The sequence below is a fragment of the Bidens hawaiensis genome, unplaced genomic scaffold (genome assembly GCF_021521415.1).
Source record: "Bidens hawaiensis isolate Kalapana, Puna unplaced genomic scaffold, B.hawaiensis_p1.1 tig00021511_1, whole genome shotgun sequence".
Taxonomy (NCBI): domain Eukaryota; kingdom Viridiplantae; phylum Streptophyta; class Magnoliopsida; order Asterales; family Asteraceae; genus Bidens; species Bidens hawaiensis.
Genome location: NW_027493345.1, coordinates 228,014 through 250,995, shown reverse-complemented (window position 1 = coordinate 250,995; position 22,982 = coordinate 228,014). Strand labels below are relative to the sequence as shown.

At 34.1% G+C, this 22,982-nt stretch overlaps 1 pseudogene across 1 annotated transcript; it reads left to right on the top strand.

Annotated features, from left to right (window-relative positions):
• Positions 1-2,287: 2,287 nt before the first annotated feature.
• LOC143563741 (lupeol synthase-like) lies at positions 2,288-22,736 on the top strand (annotated as a pseudogene). Its single transcript, XR_013140718.1, has 19 exons — positions 2,288-2,313; positions 2,657-2,861; positions 6,158-6,343; positions 6,451-6,540; positions 6,624-6,824; positions 6,953-7,037; positions 14,278-14,444; positions 14,534-14,722; positions 14,796-14,909; positions 15,009-15,130; positions 15,871-15,991; positions 16,197-16,295; positions 16,394-16,450; positions 16,559-16,605; positions 16,707-16,850; positions 17,550-17,727; positions 17,810-17,890; positions 22,434-22,516; positions 22,626-22,736. The product of XR_013140718.1 is annotated as a lupeol synthase-like (transcript).
• Positions 22,737-22,982: the final 246 nt, after the last annotated feature.

The following is a 22,982-nucleotide window of genomic DNA, read 5'->3' as shown; positions in this document are numbered from 1 at the left end:
AAGTCAATACGGGCAACCGGGTTATGACCCGTGAGAGTTACACCTTGGACAACGAACCAAAATCCGCTTAAATAGTTTAACCGGTGAATGACGAATAATTAACGAGATTACTTATTTATACTAAATATAAATAATTAACAAATATTTAAAGTTAATTGGTGGATTTTTCCTATATGGGCTTGGGGCCTGCTTTGTGTTTTAAGGTTATTATTATTATATAATAATTATTATCGTTAATCATTATAAAAACGGAAAATATAATAACAAAAAGAACAGACCTTGGAATTGATTGAGCAGCCGCCATTCTGGTTCCTTTGCGTCACCTTCATTGCCGCAAACAGAGATCCGTAACCCAGCCAACTTTAGGCCACCACCGCTGCTTCATGAAGCCTCGCTGATAAGCACCGTTGTAGTCGCCTGTTCGCTGCTGTCCCACGTGTCAACAAGCACCACCGTCGCTGCCGTAGTGCACCGCCGCTGCTCGTTTGTTAAGTTCGTCACCTAGCGTTGTTCGTTGAACCTCGGTGTCTCAACCGGTTATTTATTAACCGAGGTAAACTTAAATATATCGTTGGTTTAATTATATATTTATTGTTTAACTCGTACTCGTATTGTATGTAACCGGATCCTGTTGAGTTTAGTTTTCGATGCTGATTAATTGTATATTCCGCTGCGTATAACTATAATTAATAAGATTAATTATTAATAACCACGTTTATTGAACCGGTTTTAATAAACAAAATTTTAACTGATCACCACTGAAACCCAACAAACTTTTGCTCCAAGATTACAAAAAATTTGGACTTTACCTTCATTATTTCCCCAAATCTCGTCTCCTGCCTGACTTTCTTTCGAAATTTGGCCTGCTCCCTCTTTATTTTTATCTTTTCCCAAAGCGTCTTGCCCGTCCAAATTATAAATTTTGAGGAAAAAATGGCTATTTTGGGAACTCTCTCTCTAAAAGGGGCTATTTTGAGAATTTCCCCGTTTTGAAATATGAGAGATAATATTAAAAAACCGACATGCTTTAATTAAACTATAGAGACGGGGAAGGAGATGGACTATGAATGCTCTTATGTTTTCGCAACCCCATTGATCTCCATCGGAAACTGAATTTGATTCTCAACCCCCTCAAAACCCCATTGATCTTAAACGAAACTCACCCACAGCAGTTAGGGTTTTGGTTTGCAATGGATGGCCGGTGGTGTTGCGATTTTAGGGATTCGATTCTACGGGTGGTGGCAGTGTTGTGGCTAATTAAGGTGAGGTTAGGTTGGTGATAATATAATGAAGATGATGAACCAAGGTTGGGTGTAATTGTTTTAAAAACTATTTGGATAAAAGTCATTAAAGTGAGCAAACCAGACAATTACGGCAGTTTACTCCATTTAAAAATATAATAAAATATTAAACAAAACCGGAAAGATGGATCTACCCTTGAGTTAACAGAGTTAACTATTTGGATGATATTGGTAATAACTAGGAAACCTTAAGGATCCGAATATAATAAACAAATTAGCTAAACTACACGAACAATTTTAACAAATTACTCTACTAATTACTCTGTATTTAAAGCACATATGAATGATAGTACATTAGTAATCAATAATCATCCCAACCATATTTTAAAAGCCGAAAATCATCCCAACCATATTTTAAAAGCTGAAGTCCTCGTGTACGCCTTTTGAATTTATAATAACAAAAATTAAACGTTATATAAATTGATAAAACTTCAATGATATAAACCTTCCCTGCATATAACTTACTACATTTTTCCTCCCGTATTACGAGAATTGTTTTACATTATTCTTTTATAATATTTATATATTTTTTGAATATTAATTTTATTTATTGTAAGTAAGTTAATAATATACTTAAGGTTTGATCATTAAAATGTTTCACAAATAAATGAGATATTATAACACAGTTTAAAAGCTAGTTGAATTTGGTGAGATTCATGGCCCCGTTTATTTTTTTTTACTATAACACTGTTTTTAATTATAAATAATATCTTAAAAAAACTGATATTAATTTGTAGTATATCTCTAATTTATAGGATTCTTATATCAAATATTTTGTAAGATTAATTTTTAATTTAATAAGATGTTATAACCCGTGAATTTGGGTAAATACATGAGAAGCCTTTATTTATAAATAAATTATCTGATGGCATAATAGAATGTAAAGAACAACCAAAAAAGTTTTTTAAAAATTTCGTTTATATATATTTAAGATTACTTATATGTCTTTCTATATAAACGGTGCATTCCGCCTTGCTCTCCACCATTCACATCAGAGCCCACTAAGTACTAGGTATTTTCACAAAAGATACCTAGCTACCAGGACCACTTTCTCCCCCTCTATGTATGTATTTATGGTTGTGCAAGTATTATTAGGGTATGTGCATGCAATAGGTTAACAATCAAAGTGCACGTAGGCCATCGATATCAAGATGCGTAGAGATCGAATTTGTCATTTCTTATGTGATTCAGAGTTTAAGTCTAGTGGTGAACGAGAGACTAAATTTAGAAGTACAATTACAAAGTCTGCGTTAGCCATTTAAAAAAAATGGGACATTATGCGTGTAATAGGTTAAACAAATCTTTGCTTCTCTTCGATTTGTAACAAAATTGTTGATGAATTTTGAAGCAGCTAGGAACATGTGGAAGTTGAAGATAGCAGAAGGAGGTGGTGAAGAGTGGCTAACAACCACCAACAACCATGTCGGCCGCCAACACTGGGAGTTCGACCCGGACGCAGGAACTGAAGAGCAACTAGCTGAGATCGAGAAGATTCGTAATAACTTCAAAATTAATCGGTTCGACAACAAACAAAGCGCCGATCTGTTAATGCGTATGCAAGTAAGTCAATCATGGTAATTCATTTAAGCAAATCCGGCCACTAGATACGAATTACGAAAGTTAACATAAGTAGATCTACTTATGTTATTTATTTTGTTGTTTATCATAAACAAAAATAATTGAGTCTTTTTTTTGGGTTGTTTTTATTGTAATTACTTGTGTTGTTTATAAAATAGTAAGTATTTGTATGATGTACCTACTACTCTCCTTTACGGTTATTTGTTGATGTTCATTTTTTAAATAAACGAACATGAACACAAAATATGTATTCATAAAAATGGCATATGCAAAGTGCTATTAAAAACCTAGATTAGTAGCACATGAGCTAAATGTCATTAAAAACGCGTGACACTAGATTGTAGTGGCATACACAAAGTGCCACTAAAAATCATAAATTAGTGGCATTAAAACTAAATGCCACTAAAAAGGTGTTATAAGCAAAGATGGCATACGCAAGGTGCCATTAAAAACGCGTGGCACTAGATTTTTAGTGGCATACGCAATGTGACACTAAAACCATAAATTAGTGGCATTAAAACTAAATGCCACTAAAAATGTGTTATAAGCAAAAATGGCATACGTAAAGTGCCATTAAAAACCTAAATTAGTGGCACAAGAGCTAAATGTCATTAAAAACGTGTGACACTAGATTTTAGTGGTATACACAAAGTGACACTAAAATCATAAATTAGTGGCATCTAGTTGATTTTAGTGGTATACGCAAAATGACACTAAAACCATAAATTAGTGGCATTAAAACTAGATGCCACTAAAAAGTGTTATAAGCAAAGATGGCATACGCTAAGTGCCATTAAAAACCTAAATTAGTGGCACAAGATCTAAATGCCATTAAAAATGTGACACTAGATTTTTATTGGCATACGCAAAGTGACACTAAAACCATAAATTAGTGGCATTAAAACTAGATGCCACTAAAAATGTGTTATAAGAAAAAATGACATACGTAAAGTGCCATTAAAAACCTAAATTAGTGGCACAAGAGCTAAATGTTATTAAAAGCGTGTGACACTAGATTTTAGTGGTATACACAAAGTGAAACTAAAACCATAAATTAGTGCCATCTAGTTGATTTTAGTGGTATACGCAAGTGACACTAAAACCATAATTTGTGGCATTAAAACTAGATGCCACTAAAAATGTGTTATAAGCAAAAATGGCATACGCAAAGTGCCATTAAAAACCTAAATTAGTGGCACAATATCTAAATACCATTAAAAACGTGTGACACTAAATTTTTAGTGGCTTACGCAAAGTGACACTAAAACTATAAATTAGTGGCATTAAAACTAGATGCTACTAAAAATGTGTTATAACCAAAGATGACATACGCAAAATGCCATTAAAAATCTAAATTAATGACACAAGAGCTAAATGCCATTTACCTTTTTTTGTAGTGAGAGTAAATAGAAAGTCTGTTTATTGGGGGATAAACAATATTATTAATTTATTGGCATGATGTTACTGATTCATCTAACTCACACGGTCGGGTGACTAGGTGTACGAGTATGGTGCTTCATGATATGAATACACGTACTGTTGCAACCGTTTTATAAATCTTTTATCTAATTCGTATCTTAATTTATTGCTTGAGCGATGGTTGTAGGGCACTAGGGATAAGGTTCCTCTTTGTCCTGTAAAAAAACAGTTACCAAAGTATATAAATGTTTTATACTTTATAAATTAATGTTAGAACTTGTGTATTATATGAATTTTTTAAAACTACGGATTATATATAATAATGGTAAATTGGTTTTAAATAATCTCCACTATGTTATATTAGCAAATAGCAGTTTCAACTCAATACTTGATTGGTGGTAGTTCAAACTAAATGTGTATTTGTTTGTAACGGTCTGCTACTAGCAGGTGGTTAACTTTGTTAGTCTCTAATGCTTACGCATCATGCTTTCTTGTCAAAAACTTGATTACATGGAATTTGTCTCACCACAGCCAGAAACCACCACCACCACCCATCCACCTTCTTCTCCGGCCTCACCTCGTCGGAAAATCTGCATACAACTACGGAGACGGAGGACCAAGTGAAGAGTGGACATCTGTTTATACCGGCCAAAGTCCGGACATCTTCTAGCTGTTTATACCGGCAAAGATCAACCTCTTCTAATCCGATGGGATTCCTTCCTTCTCTTGGATCTTGGCTTTGACATTATCGATAGTGCCGGAGCTATGGACCTTAAGATTTATGGTCTTGCCAGTTAGAGTTTTAACAAAGACTTGCGTATGTTGAATTTCAAATCAAAACGGCTGTTAAGAACAAATTGAAAGTATTTGACCACAAAAGTAGACAAATACACATCAATCAGGAAATTAAGATCAATAAACCAAAACACCTAAATTTACGAATCAAACCCAAAGCCTAATTTCAAATCCACTTATTCGTGAATTCATTTGGAAAATATGATAAGAATAATTGAAATCGAGATAGATAAAATTGATAAAATCAAGATCAAAAAACAGATTCGCCTAAGTTAACGAATCAAATCCTATAACCTAATATCAACAACTCTATACTTTACCGATTCACAAACTTGTTGAAATCAAAATTAAAAGAATAATTATTCATCTAATACTTTTGAATTAAAACAAAACACTACTGAACCAACAAGTGTGTTGATTATCAGGTCAAAACAAAACAAAACAAAACACAACTAAATCTGTCTCCGTGGTTTATTATGTATGAGTTGCAGGTTTTCGTCGTGGTGTGTGGCTGAAGAAGGTGGATGGGTGGTGGTGGTTTCTAGTTGTGGTGAGACGGATGCCATGTAAGCTGTCACATGATCAAATTTTTGACAACAAAGCGTGCCCATCGGACTAACGGAGTCAACTATTCGTTAGTCACGGACTTTTTGAAACAAATAAATTAACCTTTAGTTAGAACTATCACTAGCCAAGTGCTAAACTGAGACTATTATTTGTTTTTATAACTCTCGAACCTATTCTGTTCATTACAAGAGAAAGACTTATCAACATAATTGAGATTATTTAAAACCAATTTACCTTTAATAATTGAATTGTTACAAATTGTAACTCAATGCTGGTAAAGTTAAAACCATACAAGTCACCATTATGTATAGTTTGGTTATCAAATTAAACTCACATTACTGATGACACCGGATCCCGGTCCAGCCGCATTGACTGACTGGTTCGGCCCAGATTTCAAAACATTACTATTAATTTGCCAGCTATATTATTTTCCCCCTAAAAACGGTCATTTTTTTTTTAATCTTATTTCAATACTTTCTATCTATTTGTGAACTCAGTTAAAAAAAGAGAACCCAGTTAAAGAAATCCCAGAAGCGATAAAATTGGAAGAAACAGACGAAATAACAAATGAAGCAGTCACAATTACCCTCAGAAGAGCCATTAGCTTCTACTACACTATCCAGGCCCATGATGGCCACTGGCCTGCTGAATCCGCTGGCCCTTTGTTCTTCCTTCCTCCGCTGGTAACTACGTTAGAATCATTAATCATACACACTAATAATAATATGCATCTATCTTACCCAAGTATATAATATTTGCATCATTTAGTAATATGTTTATATATACATAGGTTATAGCACTATATGTGACCGGAGACTTGACTGCAATTCTAACACCTGCACATCAACTTGAAATCAAACGTTACATATATAACCATCAGGTACTATAAACATTTTTTATATTTTGAAAGTATATGCTATGATTTTATATTCCATTCGGTTTTGTTTTGACTTTTTGTCACAGAATGAAGATGGAGGCTGGGGATTACACATTGAGGGTCACAGCACAATGTTTGGATCAGTACTTAGTTACATTACCTTGAGATTGCTTGGAGAAGAAGTCGATAGTGGCACAGAGAACATGGCGGTGGTTAAAGGTCGTAAATGGATCCTTGACCATGGTGGTGCAATTGGGACTCCTTCGTGGGGGAAGTTTTGGCTTACTGTCCGTTTCTTTGGCTTATGATTCTTGCACATTGTTTTCACTTCCGCTCACATTAACATAGTTTATATATGTATGTTAACTGCAACGATTTAGAAGATACATGTTCAATATCTTTTGTGCTTTTGTAGGTACTTGGAGTATACGAGTGGTCAGGTTGTAACCCTATGCCAACTGAATTTTGGCTCCTACCTAAATTTTCCCCGATTCATCCAGGTTAGTTTCTTTTAAATCAGACGACCTCTTTCTTGGATAATTTTTCTATGGGAAAATTCCCAAAATAGCCCCTTTTATAGAGAGAGTCTTTAAAATAGCCTTTTTCCCTCAAAATTTTTTAAAATTTGGACTTTCCAGACGCATTGTGAAAAGATAATAATGTAGGGGTAGCAGGCCAAATTTTTAAAGAAAGTTAGGAGGAGACCAGATTTGGGAAAATAATGAAAGGAAAGTCTAAATTATTTCGAAATCTTGGAGTAAAAGTTCAGATTTTTTCAAAACTTTTTTTCACAAAAAACAGTCTCTCAAGACTGTTTTTTTATGTTTCCTACCTTTTCTGTCCATATTTTCAAATTCTAGGAAAAAGAGGTTTTCAAATCTTGTCTTGAAAGACAAAATGCATTTCGGATGAATTTGTTTTTAAGAGACGAGATTCTTTTCTTTTTTCCAACTTTCATGCTACACACACACTTATACACACATACATATACATACATATATATGTATATATATATGTATATATAAATTCCGTGTATGTGTGTGTATATAAATTGTGTGTGTATATACATATAGATATATATATATATATATATGTATATAAATTCCGTATATATATGTATGTATGTGTGTGTGTATACATATATATACGGAATTTATATATAAATATATATATATTTATACATATATATGTATGTATATATATGTATGTATAAGTGTGTGTGTGTGTAGCATGAAGGTTGGAAAAAATAAAAGAATCTTGTCTCTTAAGAACAAATTCATCCAAAATGCATTTCGTCTTTCAAGATGAGATTTGAAAATCTGTTTTTCCTAGAATTTGAAAATATGGACGGAAAAATGTAGGAAACATAAAAAAATAGTCTTGGGAGACTATTTTTTGAGAAAAAAAGTTTTAAAAAAAATCTGAACTTTTACTTCAAGATTTCAAAATAATTTGGACTTTCCCTTCATTATTTTCCCAAATCTGGTCTCCTCCCTAACTTTCTTTAGAAATTTGGCCTGCTACCCATACATCGCTACTAGAAAACTGGGCATTTGTAACCACCCTTTCAGTTACAAATCAGTCGCAAATGCCCTTTTGCGACCGGTTTCAACGGCGGTTAAAACCTGGTCGGTAAATATTTTGCAACCATTTTTTGCAACCGAAAATATTGTTGCAACGGACTTTGCGACTAGAATTTCAGTTGCAAATATATCGACCGAATTTGTGACCAACTTTTTATTGCAACCGATTTTGTGACCGAACCTTTAGTGACCAAGATTGTGACTGCAATTTTCCGCGACTGGTTTTGTGACCGAAAATTTTTACTACCGATTTTGCGACTGAATTGTTAGCGACCGCAAGTAAACTTTTTGCAATTGAATTCTTTAGCAACTGAAGTTGTGACCAAAACCTTTTACGACTGATTTAGCAACATTTGCAACCATTTTTGGCTTCGGGTTTTCTGCTACCAATTTTGCAACCAACTTTGCAATGTGACCCGCTTTGCAACGGTTCAGTAAAAAAATTAAGATTTAAAAATATTTTCTATTTAGATATTTCAACACATATTACCCAAACACAAATAATTCTATAAATTCCTTGAATCGTATACAAACCATATGACTCAAATATCCAAAACACACAACTAAATATGACCCGAGCATCTAAACATACATATTTCTCAAATAATAACTGCTAAGGTGAGAAACTTCTTTAATCTTATCCATGCTTTTAATCTTCGATTGTGGCTCATTTCATTCTTCTACAAGGGCTTTTGATCTTTCTAGCTCAACGACTTTACCATTTGGCTTGTCAACATTGTCCTCGACACTTTTTAGTAAATCATCCACCTTGAAAAACAAAGCAATTAGTGGCGAAGCTTGGAGTAAGACATTTTTTTTGGGGGGGGGGACTCAAAATGTATTGAGAAAATAATAAGCGAGGGGAGGGGGTTCAAATTTTCATTTAAAAACGGCTAAATTTACACTATGTATAAAAAATTTCGGGGAAAAAGCAGGTAAACGCATACTTCGCCCCTAAAGAGGCAATATCACAAGAAATAATACTATCAAACGTTATATTCAAAGCTATGCACACCTACGAAACAAGAACTTTGCATACCAAATGTAAAAACTCTACTGTTGTCTAGGCTCAACACTACATAAAGATTCTCAAAATCAATCTGCACATGAAAATGTCAAGAGCATTACTAGGTATAGTTCTATGTAAAGATTAATTTATGGATCATCCTCATATGTAACAATTACAAAATGTGATTTAGGGAATTACCCACACTTACATGACAGCTGCAATGCCATCACCTCTGTGATTACAAACCAAATCCATTGTGATTAACTAAAAACATAGTGTGTCAGAAAAATAAAAGAAATGATTTTGAATAGCAGCAACGTTTTATACATGTAAATTCTTATTAGCAAAAAGAACAACACAATCCCTCAAAATGAAGCTATTGAGAATGTGCAAAGGGAATATTTAAAGCACATAAAAATTAGGAAATATATTGACATATTCAAGACCCAAAACATTATGATTCGGTGAACAATTAATATAAAGCGACAGACACAATATCAATCAGTTTCACATAGGTTAACTTGACGGGCATGAAATCCTATGTTAACATGCTTCACATCATTACCTTTGCTGCATCTCTTTGAAGAGTTTATTCAAACAGTTGGTGTGCGTCTTCGAACCTGTCCAAACACACACAAAAACGAATCTGTTAAAACATAGCGCATCAGGGGAATTAAGTAAAACAACATATATAGCAAAGTTGTCTGTACAACATATACTAAAAAAATCGAATTTTGCCTCGTAAACAAGCGGTTTATACCAGATCCGATGGTGGTCCGTCAGCGATACCGCTTGTGGTTCAGAGTGTAGCGCCGGCAGGGTCGTGTTGTGGTGCGGTGGTGATTCAAGGTGGTTGGTTAGCAGTTGGGATTTCACAAGAAACAAACACATCTAGAGAGAGAGAGAGAGAGAGAGAGAGAGAGACGCATGGTCGATGAAATGGATTGGGAGAGGGAATAAATGAAAACTAATTTGACGAGCAAATGAATATAAAAGGCCCAATAAGAATTAATTGTATAATAATATAAATATAGTAAATGAACTTTTTTTTAGTTTTAAATAAAATAAAAAAAATAATACATCTTTACTTGTAAATATACTCTTAATGTTATAATAATATATGATAATATCTAATATGATCGAGGTCGTATCAGTGGTAGGTCTTAATGTGTTATGTTAGGTTAAAATAATAATAGATCAATCAAGCACAACAAGTAATAAAAGTTTAGAATATCCTAAGCCAAACTGCTAGCAACAGATAAGTGAACCTATTGGGTGTAGTATAGCTATAGAAAGACCGGAAATATCGAACCTTAGTGACACTTGTTAAATTAGCGAGACAAGTTCTAAACGCTAATTAAATTAATAATCAAGAAAAAGATTATTTTTGGGTTTATTTATTTTATTTTTAAAACTAATAATTAATTAAACTAAATTAAGCAAACTGACAAACTTTAGACGAAAACAATAAGGAGAAAAGCGTTACCTAAGCTTGAAATCCTATTTGTGAATCTTGGACGCTTATCGGCTATGGAAACTGTGATGGAACCGGGATCTAAAGATACGACATCCCTAGACAACCTAGTAGATCCTTGATCATTTTGTGGGTGTGACCTAAAAGGAAATCCTAAGGGACGTATAACGGCAAACCGGTTGGTTGGATTACCTTTCAGTATCTCCAACAATACTAAAGTACTCTAATAACTAGATCACCTCTCAGTATCACTAATCACAATACATCCGGGTGTGTAAGGGACGTAAGGAGTAACCTGAATATGTTCAAAAAGACTCGGGATATCAAAAATCAAAAGACAATTAGGGGGAAATCCACTCTCGTGCAATCCATACCCAAACCACCTAATAAACAAGACAACCCCAACTATCTATTACCTCCCAGTCTCAAGATAAGTAGAACACTTAATTTCTTTAAACCCTTAAACAATAGTTCCTATGGATTATGTCGACTATAAACCATAAACTAGTTACAAACACACAGTAAGTAACCAAATATACGTCTACACATGAAAGACATTCACAAAAACACATATGGAACGATTAAATAAAAGTAAATTAATATTAAGCATGCATATTCATCTTATTAAATATCAATAAGCTAGTTACAATAATATTAATCCAACACAAATAACCAATAAACCGACAAGCAATTCAAAAACTCAACAAATATTCATTCAAAACCTAGGTAACTAGGAGAGTTAATTTTCTCTAAATGACCAATGTCGATTATAATTTTCCTAAACGGCCAGTATTGATGTTAATTGTCGTTAATTTATCATCATTGACTATCACCGAACATAATCGACTAGTTTTGTTTTTTTTTTATAGAACATGTAACTTGTATACCCCCTAAGCTTACTCTAAATCTACGCAAACATATACCATGAGATTAAACCTTCAATCATTTTCTGGAGAAACATGTTTACTATTAACGAGCAGTTAATATGGTAATTGGCGAACTCTTACTTAGACTAGTTGAAGGGAAAAATGGCAAAAAAAAAGGCCATAGGTGGCTAGCCTAACTATAGACCCTTAATTGCTGAAATCAAGATTTGGTTGCTATATTTGCGACCGGTAATGTTTTGGTCGCTAATTTTGCACCCGAACAACTTCGGTTAGAAAATTTAAGACCAGTTTTCAGGACCATATTTGCAACCAAAACAATTTCGATCATAATCTCGGTCAGAAAATTTGCAACCATTTTTATGACCAAATTAATTTGCATTTTGCTATCTTTTTCTATTTTAAAACTGGCAGACCATATTTGCAACGGAAACAACTTTGGTCGCTACATTTGTGACCGATTAACGACTAAAAAAGTCCATTCGCTAATTTGGCGACTGATGTTGTTTCGGTTGCTAGTTTTGCAATCAACCAATTTCGGTCGGAAAATTTGGTACTGATTTTGCCCCCAAATTATTTTTTATTTTATTTCTTTTTTAAAGTTTTAAATTAGCGACCGCATTTGCAACCGAAATAAATTCGGTTGTTACATTTGCGACTGATTTACGACTGGTCACTAACTTTGCAACCAATTTTGTTTTGGTCGTAAAATTTGCGACTGATTTGATTTGGTCGCTAATTTAGCGACTGATTTAGTTTCGGTCACAAATACTGTCGCTAACTTTGCAACCATTTTGGTCGGTCCCAAATTTCGGTCGCTTTTACCCACTTGTGTAGTAGTGATTATTATCTTTTTCAATGCGTCTGGAAAACCCAAATTCTAAACAATTTTAAGAAAAAAAGGGTTATTTTAGGGACTCTTTCTCTCTAAAAAGGGCTATTTTGAGAACTTTCCTTTTTTCTAGCTGGTATTATGTAAGTTGTTAAGAATATTAAGCATCATAACATTAGTTAAAGTGGCATTTGTGTGGTTTATTATTACCATATGTTGACAGTTAATTTTTAAATAATGGGTAATTGGATATGGGGACGTGAATTCCAACGCTAGTTGTAAGCTAGTTTATTGTAGCTAGCAAACATTAACATCAATTTCATATTACGTCACAAGACCTCCTGAGCCTAGTTTATTGTAAGCTAGTTTCTACTAGTTTATTGTAAGCTAGTTTCTATGTATTTTACTATCGATATGAGAACATGGATTCCAACGCCTAAGGTGACAGAATCATTTCAGTTTGTTTGAATAAGTACTGTCCCTAAACTTTAAAGACCGGAACCATAAAATGCAACACTGGTCTGCAATGCCAAAGAAGACGTATGAAGAAAAATGGAGAGAGAAAAAGCCAAAAAGGTGAAATCTCAATGACAAGATCATTCACATTTTAGTCCCATTTCGGGAGTCAACTTATCATGGTTGTTTTTTTGTTGCACTCTTTTTTCTTTTTTCAAGCTAGACATCGAATCTAAATCACGTTTAACTAGACGGCATGTTAGAATATTAAGGCTGTGTGCTATGGTGAGGGGCTTCGAAGCCCATTCACAGTGCCATGTCAGCGTCACGTGGGCACTGGGGGCATCGATGCCCCAGGACATAATGACCCTCTATGGTGAGGGGGCTTCGAAGCCCAACATTTTTCTTTTTTTTATAAAACAAAAAAACCAATACAATAATATATAATACAATAAAAAAAATATAATAATACTAAAATACAAAATAAATTAAATAAAAAAAACATATAAAAAAATTAAAGCTATGTGATGTGGTTAAAATAGCAAGGGCTAGTAAAAGCACCACGTTATTACCACTCTCTTTTGGCCGTTTAACATTCGTTACTTTTCAAACCCGACCTATTTCGAATTTTCAATTTTGTTTATAAATATATAAATATATATTTTGTAATATTCTCAAGTTTCGTTTATCATTCGTTCATTTCTAGTTCATTTTGTTCAAATAACGAATCTACGGGATTTAAAGTTTCTGTTAAAACGAGTCTCAATAATACATTAAATATCCAAATTATAACTTCTCATTACATTTCAAACACGTCTCAAAGTACAAGGTCCAATTGGTAACTTATTTTAATTTCTGTTTTAATAAAGCTTCAAAGATCAAGGGCTAAAAGTGAAAATACATTTAAATTATATTATTAATATAATATAACTAATCAGCCATCTCCTTCATTCCCTCTTTTCCGATTTGGGTTTCCGGCGGCCGGAATCCGACGCCGGCCACCTTAAAAAGCCTCCTTAAACGTGTATTTTAACCGGATATTAACATTGGTTTAAATTAAATTAATATAATACGTTATTATCCCCCCCCCCCACCTCCCTTCCGCGTCCGCCTTCCCCTCCACCGCTACCCCCTCCGCGCCCCACCCAACCGCGCCCCCTGGCGGTGTTTGCAGCCCCACCGCGCGCTTCTCCCCCCTCCACGGCGCCCATAGCGACTAGTCTAAGCGTCACAATATTAATTAATAATTAGTATTTTATGTAGTTTATGATTATCATGTGGTGATTGTTAATTGTTAAGTAATGGGTATTGCCAAAGGGCATGTGGTTACCATGTATATGCGTTGTCTTGTTATGCGTTGAGTGAGAAAAGAAACATCAGTTTCATACTATGTCAATATCTTCTCCCTGTCCTATATTAGTCTAGGCTAGTTTCAATTCTCTTTGTACTATATTTAATCTCAATAAAATTCAACTAATAATGTCATTAATGTAAAAACACAGGCAAAATGTTATGTTATTGTCGCTTAGTTTACATGCCGATGTCATACTTATATGGCAAAAGATTTGTGGGAAGAATAACTGATTTGGTTAAAGCGCTAAGGCAAGAGATTTATACAGAGCCGTATCAAGATATTATTTGGAATAAAGCACGAAATAGTTGTGCTAAAGTTTAATTTATCCTAAAAAGGCTAAAATTTCTCATTTCAATCTAACAAAATATGCAAAATGTATATCATGTGGTGATGATGTATTTCAGGAAGGTCTCTACTATCCGCATCCTCTTGTTCAGGATATGGTATGGGACGTTCTTCATAACATTGTTGAACCGACCTTAGCAAGTTGGCCCTTTTCGAAACTACGAGAAAAGGCCTTAAAAGTCGCAATGGAGCATGTTCACTATGAAGATCAGAGTAGTAGATATCTTTGCATTGGATGTGTGGAAAAGGTTTTAATTTGTTTCCATAAGGAACACATAATCTGTTTTCATAACTTTAAGAAGCAAAAATTAATTTTACTAGGTTATATGCTTGATTGCGACTTGGGTGGAAGATCCGAATGGGGATGCATACAAGCGTCATCTCGCAAGAATACCAGACTATTTTTGGTTTGCCGAAGATGGAATGAAAATGCAGGTTTTAGTCACTTGTTACCAAATTTAGTCATTTAATCATTCAGATGCTATATTATTTATTTTATTTTGTTAAACATACATGTTAAATGTTTATTTTTAGAGTTTTGGCTGTCAAATGTGGGATGCAGCCTTTGCTATTCAGGCGATTATGTCAAGTAATCTAACAGAAGAATACGGACCAACTCTTAAAAAAGCGCATGACTTTGTAAAATCCTCACAGGTATGACAACAAGAAACCTTCTAAAGAAAATATGAAAAGGTCATACAAATAAAACTGTGTATACGTATTAAATGTTTTCAGGTTCGCGATAACCAGTGGCGGACCCAGGATTTTTTGCCAATGGGGTCCCATATTTTCGGTGTTCAAATTTTTCGGGTCGGTCGTTGTTCAGGTCGGGTCGAGGCGAAGAACATAATAAAAAACAATATCATAATAAAACTTTCTTTTCAATCATCACTACCTGAACGGGTCAAAATGGGTCGGGTTGACACATAAACACTTTGTTTTCCCTTTCTTAAACATTTTTGAGATAGAACCTAGATCCACCCTTTCATAAGCATGTGTTGAAAACCATTAACTTAAACTAGTGAAAAATAAAACTGATATTTTAAAGTGTTTGAATGTTTCTAAAGAAAACATGCATAAAATTGAAAACAATGATATGTATTTTAGAGGTGTTTGAATGTTTCCAAAGTTATCATTGCAACATTAGCAATCAAATGATTGATTAACACTAAAAATTAACACAAAAAACCAAAAACTGAGCCTTGTAAGACTTGAACCCATGACCTTTCAAAGATAAAACAAGGGACTTTCCACCAGACCACATCAACATTAATAGTATGGGTTCCAAGTATTAAATCTTATGGGGTCCTCAAAAAATTTAATATACCGCTTCTAATAAATTTTTAAAAAACATTGGTGTCCCGGGACCCCGATCCACACTATGTGGGTCCGCCCCTGGCGATAACCCCCCTGGAGATTTCAGTAAAATGTACAGACACACTTCCAAAGGCGCTTGGACCTTTTCCATTCAAGACCACGGTTGGCAAGTTTCAGATTGTACAGCGGAAGGCTTGAAGGTTCTTGTTTAGTTGTGATATTTACTAATGCTTTTTGAAAATGGTACCAGAATCTATCTTCTCTAAAATTGATGTTTGTTTTATAGGTTGCACTTATATATTCAGAAATGAGCCAAGAACTTGTTGGTGAGATGTGATATTTACTAATGCTTTTTGAAAATGGTACCAGAATCTATCTTCTCTAAAATTGATGTTTGTTTTATAGGTTGCACTTATATATTCAGAAATGAGCCAAGAACTTGTTGGTGAGAAACTTGACACTGAGTGTCTCTACGACGCTGTCAATGTTATTCTTTCATTACAAGTATGTCATCAAGATTGTTCTGTTATATTGCCATTGTTCAATATTAATTCAGCGTTTGGGATATCACTCTGATGTAATGTTCTGTAAATTAAATGTAGAGTGAAAATGGTGTTTTTCCAGCTTGGGAACCACAGAGAGCATATTCCTGGCTGGAGGTACTTAATATTTCTTTTTTGAAACTATATATTTAGTGAAAACACAAAACAAAACTAGCACGCCAAAAATAAATCGTAACTACATTGTATGTTCATTATGAATTACAGAAGTTCAATCCAACAGAGTTTTTTGAAGATGTGTTGATAGAAAGAGAGTATGATTCGCACCTAAATTATTTTGTGTTAATGCTCATCATGTTTAAATGGTTTTTGTTTCTCTAACATAAATAATTAACTAAATCTATTGTTGTTTCAGGTATGTGGAATGCACATCATCTGCCATCCAAGGTCTGGCACTCTTCAAGAAATTGCACCCCGCGCATAGAACGAAGGAGATCGAAAATTGCATTTCAAGGGCTCTTAAGTATATTCATGACACACAAAACCCTGATGGTTCATGGTAAGCGTGCCTTCTTTCAATTCGTGTATGATGCAGAGTGGAAGCACAAAAGATAACCAAAAACAATTTCCAAGGAAAAACATAATCTTTTAAATTTGACAAATATTGCTAAATCTTCGAAATTGAAAACTTACTTAATTGATGAGATTAAATACATAAATAAACATGTAACGTAACTCAATTAGTGATTTTTATGTCTCACATTAAATAAAGATAAAAATAGACATCACTTAACCGGTGGCAAATCTTAAATGACAAAATCGGAACTCTAGATGATGGAATTTGAGTCTGGTTGTTGCCGAACTGCCTATCACCATTTGTCGTCCGGCTCCAGAAGACATTTCCGTCCACTACTTAAGGATTGATTTGTAACTCCATTGGTAGCCCAAGTTAAGTTTTTCTTTATGTTGGGGTGCTTTCTGTCCCGTTTATCATTGTCTAGATTGTCCAAGTAGGGGTCGGCGGGCTAACCCTTTGTTGATCTACTGCGTATCAAAGTATTTGACTATCCTTTACTCATGGAAGTACAACAAGTAATTAGGCCATATAGTCATATACTATTGTGTATGCATGGTGAGATCGTTCTTATTGTTATATTAGTTAAACATGTCTTAATTTCTAGCTCAGTTAAGGTTGGAAACCAGCTAATTTTGCACATGAAGTTTAAAATATTGACGTGTAAGCTTGAAATCTGTGTAGGTATGGTTGCTGGGGAATATGTTACACCTATGCTACATGGTTCGCAGTAGATGCACTAGTAGCTTGTGGTGAGAACCTTAATAACAGTCTCACCCTTCGAAAAGCTTGTGAATTTCTGCTATCCAAACAACTTCCTGATGGTGGATGGGGAGAGAGTTATCTTTCGAGTGCAAATAAGGTAAGAATGGAATGATAGAAACTGTGCAGGATTTTATAAACAAATAGTTGGCCTAATGTTTAGTATTTCTTGTTTGATATAGGAATATACAAATTTGGATGGAAATCGATCAACTTTAGTACAGACATCATGGGCTTTAATATCACTTATAAAAGCCGGACAGGTTCGTTACTCATGCTTATTTGATTATAAGGCCAACTCATCACAACTTGGCTACAAATCTAGATTTTTTGGAGGGAATGGGTAGAAACTCTAGTTAATTTACAATATATCCAGACATTTCAAGTGGTTAACTTGCCAATCATAAAGCTGCAAATATAGGAAAAATCATTGGAAAATCGTTATTGTACATTAAAAATCCCTTATAAACTTAAAATTAGAATACTGGGAAAACCAGTTAAAACAACCAAAGCTACAAAATATATAATGACGGACTTTAATGAAATTTTATTTTTAACTAAGCGAGTAATGTATTAACTTGGGTAATTTTCCAGTAAAATGGGTTCAAGTCAACACGAGCCGTTTTAGAGAAGTTTGAATTTGGTTCCGGCTTTAACACCTCAAAACCTGGGATGTTATAACCTGGTTTACACGGAAGGTTTCAAAACCATCTCAAAATTCATAAGACCATTACAAATGTAAAATTTTACAAAAGAAAAAAGACAGTGAATTTAATAAAATTACATTTAATGCAGTCCACTATACGCTCTTGTCAAATAGCTAGAGATGCATTAACACGGGTTAGCTTACACAGACGAGTTTAATATAAAATATAAAAACTTTAAATTTCAATATTTATAATTATGCAAAACCCTTCATTCTAAATATCACACTTTTCCATCACCAAACTAAGTCTATAAATGACCAAACGAACACGAACAACATGTTCATTCATCTAACTTCAAATGAACACGGACACACACACAAACACTTGATTGAATAAATATTTGGTGTTCATGTTCGTTTGTTTAAAAGATGAATATGTTTGTGTTCATTTATATTTGTTTATTTAAAATCTAAACGAACTGCTTACAAACATAAAAGAACATAAATGAGCATGATTGAACACAAAGAATCATAAATGAACATATGTGAACAAACATAAGCGAACATGAATAAACAAAAATATTCGAACGTTTACGAACATAAATGAACGAACTAAACCTTTCTTCAAAATGAACACGGACACACACACAAACACTTGATTGAATAAATATTTGGTGTTCATGTTTGTTTGTTTAAAAGATGAATATCTTTGTGTTTAAAAGATGAATATGTTTGTTTATTTAAAATCTAAACGAACTGCTTACAAACATAAAAGAACATAAATGAGCATGATTGAACACAAAGAATCATAAATGAACATATGTGAACAAACATAAGCGAACATGAATAAACAAAAATATACGAACATTTACGAACATAAATGAATGAACTAAACCTTTCTTCATATTCGTTCATTTATTAAATAAACTAACTTCCGCCGATCAGATCACGAAAAGTTCATTGAACGTTCGATTCCTTTATAGGCCTACTCCAAACTATGCACCTAGCATTTTTAATTCAACACGAGGTAAAAACCACCTAAGTTCTTGCCAATAATCCCTATTACGTACCCTTTCCTATCCTCTTATCAAAACCTATACATTTAAAGAACTTTTCTGACCCTATATCATTCATAAAACTTCTTTCATTTTAAAAAGCTCTTTCCGGTTCCAATTAGACAAGCCCAAAAATAGCTAGTTTAAATTTTTATCATTCAGGTTACTCTTTTTTGTCCTACACATATATACTATTAATCCATATCTCTTTTCTGATTTATGAGTAGTTCATACTATTATGCATAAAAGCAGTGGCGAAGCTTGGGATAAATCATAAGGGTGACTTATGGGAATGAGCTATGATAGAAAGGTAATATATTTGTATTCTCAAGGAGGCAAAGGGAAAATAACACAAGTGGCTAAAGTGTAACAACGGGGTAGCATAAGTAACAGATGAATGATAAGGTTTGTGAGGGTTAGGATTGAGTTTGTTTATATCACTAAGGTTCCTGCGTGATGCATGGAGAGAGGGTATAACCTTGGATTATCTTGTAACTTTTCTTTTACGTTTCAGTAGTACAATCCTTTTGTCTATTTTGTTCCTATTATCTTCCCTAAATCTAATCTATCTCAATCAACATATCAATTCCTATCATTAGCTCGACCTACTATTGACCTGTCGAGATCATGGTGAATGAGCATTCTCAATTGGAAGCTCACGAATAGCATATTCAACAATTACAATATGATATTTCTGAGACTAAAAGCTACTCTAAAAGCATTGTAGGTTGATCGTGGTGAATCCAACGAATTTTGAAGCATGGTGTTGAATTGGATGAAACAACAAGAGCAAAATACTGATTCGGGAGGCAATTTCGGTGAGGTACTTCCCTATTCTCGTCCCAAATCTGGTTCTGACAGGGATTCTAGTCCCAAATCTGCATCTTATGGGGATTTGCTTGGTGGTCATTCGTCTCTAGTAGTTCAACTAGAGGCCCATGTTTTCATATCTGAAGAGAGCTTGCGTAGCTATGGATGTTGATGTTTACTAATCATACGCGTATTCACGTTCTTCAGGTTATGATTCTAAAATCCGACTCCAGGTATTCTATTTGCTTTCATCAGATCTCCGTTAGATCAATTGAAGGATATAATTTCAAGATCTGGCTATTAAATCATTACCGGAGAGGAAAACCAAACCGAGGGATGCCGTTCTGATCCCAGTGCCTTCAACTGTGTTTCCCTCTGTTGATTCAGGCTTGCAATGGAATTTAAATTTATTTGAAGGCGTGCCCACCCGATCTGCTGGTTGACTCGGGTTCTGAGAATTTCTTAATCGCTGTAATTCTGTTTCAGTAACCTCCATCGCTGGGAAAACAACTTCCGATGGTAACAGTGATGTCTGTTTTCATAATCAGTGATTGACGCTTGCGTTGTAAAGGAGGGACTACACCCTACATCTTGAATTTGGATGCCAGATATCACAAATCCCCTATATACATATATGCAGGGCTCGTTCTTTCAGTTTGGGTATCACCACCTATACCCTTCGTTCCCTTTTTGAGTGTGTCCCAACTAATAACCCATGGTTCTATTACAATTATGGGACTATGTAATTTTATTTTGGCCTACATCTAACTATTGAAGCCTCCGTAGTGCAATATTCTAGACCCCTATGATTATGGTTGGTTGCATTCCACCTTTTAAAGTAGTGTTTCAGGAAATAGCACACTGTTTGGTTGTTATTTCAATTATCATCGCCAACTTTCACCATTATACCCTTTTAGTCAATGATTGTGTTGTTACGGGTTCGGTTATGTGAATTTCTTCACCTTTCCCATGGTTGAATTGCATGTTCTTGTACACCGCATCCCTTGTCACTCAACATCATGGCAACATCCCTCCTAAGTTGTTTGTTTTGCATCGTGAGCCGAAACTACCAGATCCTAACATGCCTCAAACTTCATATCCTATCCAAACTATTCAGCTAGTTTCCCTTCTTGAAGTGACCTTGGGAACAAAGAAGACCTCTACATGGATTGGAGTCAGTTAACTAATCCTAGTCTTGAGGACAAGACAAGTGGTTAAAATGTAATATTGGGTAGTATAAGTAACATATGGATGATAAGGCTTGTGAGGGTTAGGATTGAGTTTGTTTATATCGTTAAGGCTCATGCGTGATGCAAGGAGAGACGATATAGCCATGGATTATCTTGTAACTTTCCATTTATGTTTCAATAATACAATCATTCTGTCTATTTTGTTCTTATTATCTTCCCTAAATCCAATCTATCACAATCTAACACATATCAATTCATATTAGTGACCGAAGTCATTAAGGGGTGATCGGACTCGATATCTAATTTTTTTTTTTTGACAAAATGGCGAAAATTTGCTGAACGAGCGAAAAACGACTGTGACCGGGGACTCATGCCCCCTTTAAAGCTATGCCCCCCTACATCAAGGCCTTTCTACCTTATGAAGAGTTCTCCATACCATATTACGTGTCCGAAGGTCCTTTAATAATTTTAGAAGAATACTTTAAACACATAGTGACATAATTTTAAAAACAATTAACATACATTAATAATTTTTTAATCAAATACTTTTCCATTACTACTTACAGTTACTCTATATCCATGTCATTAGACTCAATGTAATCATGATATATTTTTCTAGACATTGGTTAATAAAGTTTTTATCCGTCAAAAATATGTTAGGAAAGATCACTTGGCCGATGGAGTGACGTTGATACTTGGTAGAGTGACATAGGCGTGTAATAGGAGGCAAGCTTGTTATTATATTTATTTATATTTGAACATTTCCTAAACTCATCTATTAAATATTCTGAAAACCCTTGTTGTGGAGATTGAATCATCATCCCTTAATATGAAGGTGGTACTAGTATTGGTAGGCTAGATCCCTTTGGTTATTGTAACATTTGGTACGAGCTTGTTGTAATTTTCATTTGTAAGGTTATTATGCCCTATGATAACAACTGAATATAAAAGAGATATACATTTCTTATATAAGATCTTATATAAGAGATATACATTTCTTATATATGATCTTATATAAGAATTGAATTTTTGGGATTCATTGTTTTATTCTCTCTTTTATGTATAGTTAAAACCAAATACGATCTGTTTTATTTATTTTTGCTAGGCTAAAATTGACCATACACCTATAAAACGTGGAATCGGCTCCTTATAAATTCGCAAATGGAAGATGGTGACTTCCCTCAGCAGGTTTATCAATGATATTTTTAGTTATTCCTCAATTTTGTAAACATTTTGCAATTGATCTATGCCTAAATGAAATTATATGATTCTCAAACATCTTTTCTTTGAGTTGCAGGAAATCACAGGAGTTTTTATGAAGAACTGCACCCTCAATTACACATCATATCGAAACATATTCCCAATATGGGCTCTTGGGGAATACTGTCGCATTGTTAACTGTGCATGAAACTCTTTACATTACTTATGTTTTCTTTTTATGGCCATTGATCTTGGATCTGATGGCACTTTATGAATAGCACTAGCATGCATGCAAAATAATGAGATTGAGAGCAACACTTTAAAAATGTTTATGGTTTGAATATTTGAATAATATCATTAACCCGAAAGACCCCAATATATTGTGTAAATGTTACTTCCTAATGGACCAACAATATAGGCCCGAGATGAATACAAATACATAAAATCTACACAA